The sequence below is a fragment of the Anticarsia gemmatalis genome, chromosome 14, assembly GCF_050436995.1.
Source record: "Anticarsia gemmatalis isolate Benzon Research Colony breed Stoneville strain chromosome 14, ilAntGemm2 primary, whole genome shotgun sequence".
NCBI lineage: Eukaryota > Metazoa > Arthropoda > Insecta > Lepidoptera > Erebidae > Anticarsia > Anticarsia gemmatalis.
The window spans coordinates 4,821,595-4,827,594 of NC_134758.1; positions in this window are offsets into that span (position 1 = coordinate 4,821,595).

Here is a 6,000-nt window from a genome sequence, read left to right on the forward strand (position 1 = left end):
TTTTTTCACTTTGTCACCATTTTTAGGGTTTTGCGGCTCAATGAGACGGCACGGCTTTACAAGAAACAGTACCTGTAAGATTCGTCATCGTTAAATATAGTAAAGTAGTACAAAGCAACTCAGTCACAGTGACTATCAAGTGTTCATTGATACATATGTAAAATCACGCCTTCTTCCCAAAGGAAAGCAGAGACAAGAGAACGCCACTTAATACGATCCCAACAAAATTTGTTTGCTTTATTCACATCCATACATCTTGTCATACAGGACGCACATACACACGTACATTACCTATCCGAAAAGAATCAATCTCCAATTATACCTACAGTCTGGTTTCACCCCTTTTGAACATCTATCAGGTGCCTTATCAATTCGACCAACATCTTCAAAAAGCGGCGGAGAAAAAAATCCTTATGATTAAACTAAAAATACCACATGTTTCACGCTTTTCACACGTCAAAATAATGCAGTCAAATAAATCAGTCTATACACTCGTCCCGATAAATTACATCGCGCTATAAATTAATGCACAACTACTTTTATTTGCCAACAGTATTTAAAATGGTGTTCATTGTTACAGCACATTTGTTTGTTGGTTTTGTCTGAAATATGTGAATTCTATGTCAATAAATCATTATTTAATGTTTCAGGTTTTGTGATAAAGGCAACAGGACGGTGTCAAATCAAAATATTTACTGATTTAGGTGAAATAGTAAACATATTTAACGCATAGTCATAATATATGTTTTCATAAAACGTCCTGATTAACCGAAGATGTTAGAAGTTGTATGAAATATATCTGTGGTTTAACTTATTATCGTAGGTTCTATAAAACAGCAGATGAGTATTAAAAAAAAAAGAATATTACCAAATGCGGTTAATGCGCGTAATTAGATATATGCGTAAGTAAATGAATGGGAATGTTTGTATGTTCGTATGTTTGTAACTCAATCACGCTAAAACTACTGTACGGATCTTGATGACACTTGGTACTTGAATAGTTTATAGCCTGGATTAAAACGACGAATTTACCCTAGGATTTCTTCTCACGCTATAAAAAACAAACAGAAGCTATAGTTATTTATATGTTTAATGCATAAAGCTAAGTAACTGAGACTTCTGTTTCACTTGCAGAATAACATGATAGAATACATATTGGAGTGCACTTCGATCTTCAACAGACGGGGAAGGAAATACTTTACATTATTTCTGCTAGAATGCTCCCTTGTAACCTATAACCTTTATGTCTGTAGAACAGGAACCTTTTTAAGAAATCGAACGCTCTAGTTAAAAGTCGGGTGTTGAAACAATTGTAGGTCATTTGAGATTCACGTGTTTTGTTTGCTTTGTACAAACAAGCATTAAATAAGTGTTTATAACTAGTAAACTCGCCAAACTTTAACGTTTGATGGCGAGTTACATCGAGACGTTTGATGCTTTATTGTTTTATTTCGGTGTTACTTACTTAATTTGGGTATTGCGCATTACATAAACGAATTTTGTCGAATTTAATGCTATATTACATTACCGGGATTTATTTAATAGTCATAAACTTTATATATTAAGAGTCTCGAACGCCTAAAATACCTAAACAAGCATTTCATTGGGCAAAAATACTTCCTATTACGTAGCTACCAAGCTTTTTGAATAAATCTTATGCTTAGCAATCTCACTGACCCCCAGTTTCTGAGGTTCATTTAACGGTTGTTTATCTATTCAATAGCGTCAAAACTCATGCAAAAAAAACGCTATTGAATAGATAAACTATCGCTAAATGTACTCAGAAACCGGGGGTGAACTCAAAAATATCCTAGCAACAGAATACATCTTCACAGAAAACGTTTCTAGCTAGTACTATTGTAGTAGCATGTATACCTAGATAGAGTGGTATTTCGTTCAGGTACCGGATTTCAGTAACTATTGTGATACGGACGGACTATTCAGCCGGTATTTGCTGCAACGAGTTTCAGTTTCCACTGTACAAATGACATTTTTGTTCATAGAAATTGCAATCAGACCTGAACAAAAACGGGGTAGTACGATCGAATAGGAATGCGAATTTGAAGTGGGATAACGGCTTCATTTATTAACTTAGTCTTTGCTATTGTTTGTGAGTTAGTACGCATAATACGTAGATACATTCATGTCTCTTAAGATTGCAGTCTTTAGACAATACATTAAAATTTCATGTTATGCTACGGTGTCGAAACGGCCAGTAATTACTACTTCGAAGGTTCGTAGGTAAAAAGATAAATTACACAACAATTGAAAGAACATTTATACCCGCTAACTGCATTGGAATTTTAAAGACATGATATTTAGAAACCCAGCCAATGCTAAGCCAAATAATAATGAAATCCGCATAAACAGTTCTCAATAACTTACTCAATTTTACACGTAAGTAATTCGTAATCATTATTACGTAAAACCCTTGATTGTCAAATCAAATAAAGAAAGAACAAATTCAGTGGTTAGATACTAAATGCAAAAGTAAGTCACAGTCATAGTTTTAACGTTTATATTAGAAGTGGGAGAAATAAATAAAAAAACAAGTAAGAGACTTTCTTGCTAGTCTTTTCATATATGACCATTTTAATAAAGCATTTTCTTTAAAACAAAGTGAAATTATTGCCATTATATCTGACAGGCCGGTACGAGCCTTTATTTTATTTCTTACTTTAAGTGTTCAGTGCAATCCGGCTTAACTTTATCCCCGCTGTCCGAGGATTTGAAAAGATTGCGCTAGATTTTGTGTTTTCGAGTAGAAGTCAACCAAATAAAGAGTTTTATGAACTTAATACTACGTCTTGCGGTTTGCAATTTAATTTTTTCCAACTTGTGTTAGATTATTTAGATTTTGCGGTTACTAAAATATCTCCGAGTATTTTTTCAGACTATCTGTATCCCGCACTTACATTAAATTTAATGAAGATTACTTTACAAGATAACTATTTAAAGTGAAATAACCAACAACCGAACGTTTTAATATAAAATCGTTTAAAATCTCTGCGTTCACGACCATGCACCATTAGTAGTATTTAACCAACAATCGCATGAATATCGAACTACTATACAAAAAAGTCGAATCCTACTGACAGTTCCATTGATTGACGCATTCATATACACGTTCATACAAGCAAACGTTATCATAAACGAGTGAAACCGAGCGTCAGATATGATTCGCCAGCATTAGTACATCAAAAACACACTCCCACTGACTTTGTCGAGTGCGTATTTTATTCTTTAATCCCCGAGCAAAGCTTTTAGGTAGTGCCTACACGTATATTTGTACAAGATGCATCCCATTTGTTCGCTTGAGTGCCATAAGCTTTTACCATATCTCCACCAAAGGACCATCTTTGTTCAATAAACGTAACGTGAAAATACACGTATGGCATGTAATGCTTTTGTCCCGTTCAAACTATGAAATGTGTACTACTGAGGACTATAGTTCGAATTTGTAGATCAACATGAGTTTTCTATTTTGTTTTTCTGTGTTCTCAACAATACTAGGTTTGGTTTCTGTCATAAACTTAATTAAGTACAGTTTTATAGACATGACTACTGTTCTGTCTAAGTACGTTTACAAGCTAGATCAAGCAGTAAACTAGACGGCATGTTCCTTATACTTAGTCAAAGTATATTAACAGCAATGAAAACGAACGATACCAATGTAGACAAAAATTACGAATGAAATTACTCACGTAACTCCAATTGCTTTTAAAAAGTAGTAGGCGCCATCTCGAACAGCGCCTGCTACATCTTTAAGAGCAATTCACCATTTAAACGTGAATTCTAAGCAATCAACTTTGGCAAACTTACGAACTTCCAACAAGCAATGTCCAAAATCCCGTAAAAAGAATTCTCAATTCAAGGTCGATCGTAAAAAACGGGAACTTAAACAACCTTAACTATCCTTATTAATCCCCCCTCTTCCAATTTCGTCGTCATTTATCACAAAGGGAAAAAAATAAAAGGATCCAACATTACTGAAATAGCTGACTGTAACAGATTGCATGAACGGGAATCGAATAATCCTATTCTCGACAATAACGGGTACTTTTAATCAAAGTACGGAGATACTTTTGTATTCAAAAAGGGTGAGGTAGAGATGTCAATTTATGAGTGACTTGACTCACTGAGCCACCGGTGGATTAGGTACACGTCATGGCTGTGGTTGATTTCCCAGGGGCTCACACAATACAACCGCCCGACAAGCGTTTACTTTAATTGCGAAAGTATTTCTGTGGGACGATTTTCATTAGGGTAATGTGAGCTAACATTCTACAGAGAACTTTTGACGGACGGATCGCTGGTTTGTGTGGGCGATTAAAAATGGATACGAAGTGGCAAGGACGCTTTAGCTAAATATCGTGATTAAAATTTCAAAAGATATTTTATTTTCTTAATTTTGAAAAGAGGTGCTATTTTTTTCTTAACTCATTACTGGACTATGTTGGAACTTGATAGACTTTTAACAGATCTATTGGAGCCTCCACATGAAAACAACTTACAAATATTCATAAGGTTACGCCAACCGACAGATATCATTATTGTTGGCAATAATAATAAATGTATGCCAACGTTATTCGTTTTAAGTCGACGTTTTAAAATTTAGTTGAACATGGAATTTAGCACTATCGGCAGCGTTGTTTCGCAGGATTCGGTATTTTTATTAACTTTGATGGGTTACTTTGAATATTCTGGTTATATAGTATATTCCTTAAGCTACCTTTACCACTAATTTCTTAGCACCTGCATTTTCTTTTTAAAATTATGGTAATTCAAAGCTGCCTGCTCTTTGAGTTAGATGCAAAACAAACATCGCTATACCTCATACTTGCGGCTTCTTCCCACTTCTTTTTGTTAAAGACATGCAATAAACTGCGAGCTAATTATAATATTTAAGATTTTCTTGAGGCAAGGCTTATAACTGCAAATTTAAATAATATTGGAAGAAAGGTCAATTCTAGCATATTATTAATCTTATTGTTTTTCCTAGTAATGTGGACTCGCTTGGTTGTAGAGACAGATGTAGAGACTCTAAATTTTTTGACGATGTATTTATGTTGTACAAAACAATAATACAATGAAATTTCCTCTTTAACTTATCAACACACAAAACTTACCTTATTACCATGCAAAACCTTCCTAATTTATTTAAAACTAGCGCGAAAAGTATAATATTAATGATATAATCTGTGTTACACATAAAATAATACAAATCCGGTGGGTGCCGCGGTGAAATCGGATTACCAAGGCGACAGAGAACTGTGCAAGTGAACTAACTTTAAGCTAGGAGGTACTGATTACCGACACAGTTGGCTAACTAACGCCGCTTCTTTCTACCTCCCTGGTACGTACATATACATATAAGTAGTAACTTATATACGTTTTCTTACAAATGACTAGCTTCTGCCCGCGATTTCTTCCGCGTTAAAAGTATCCCGAAGTAACAATCAGTATCTTTTAGGTTAATTCTATTAATTAACTAGCTGACCCGCGCATCTTCGCTAGATTTACATAAGAAAGAATTGTTCATAATATTCCCTTTTACTGTTACTCAGCTCCTATTGGTCGTAGCCTTCCTCGATAAATTGGCTATCAAAAACTGAAATATTTTTTCCAACCGGACCAGTAGTTCCTGAGATTAGCGCGTTCAATCAAACAAACAAACAAACTCTTCAGCTTTATAATATTAGTATAGATTATCAATCTCACTATCGGTGTCAGCATAATAAGTGCCAGCATTTGACCTAAATGAATAAATGATCTGATTTTAAACTACGTACCGATTTTACGTACCACCTATTATAGTTCGTTTCAAATTATTCGTTTTGAAATAAACGCCAGTTACTTTATAGTACTCTGAACGACAGACTCGATGCTCATCAAAAATGTCACTGAACAAACTGATCTCCCACCTCCATTTGAAAAGCATCGGGAAAAACATAAATAAATAAAACATCTATTTTTATCTTTTACTCTCTCGCGAGCATG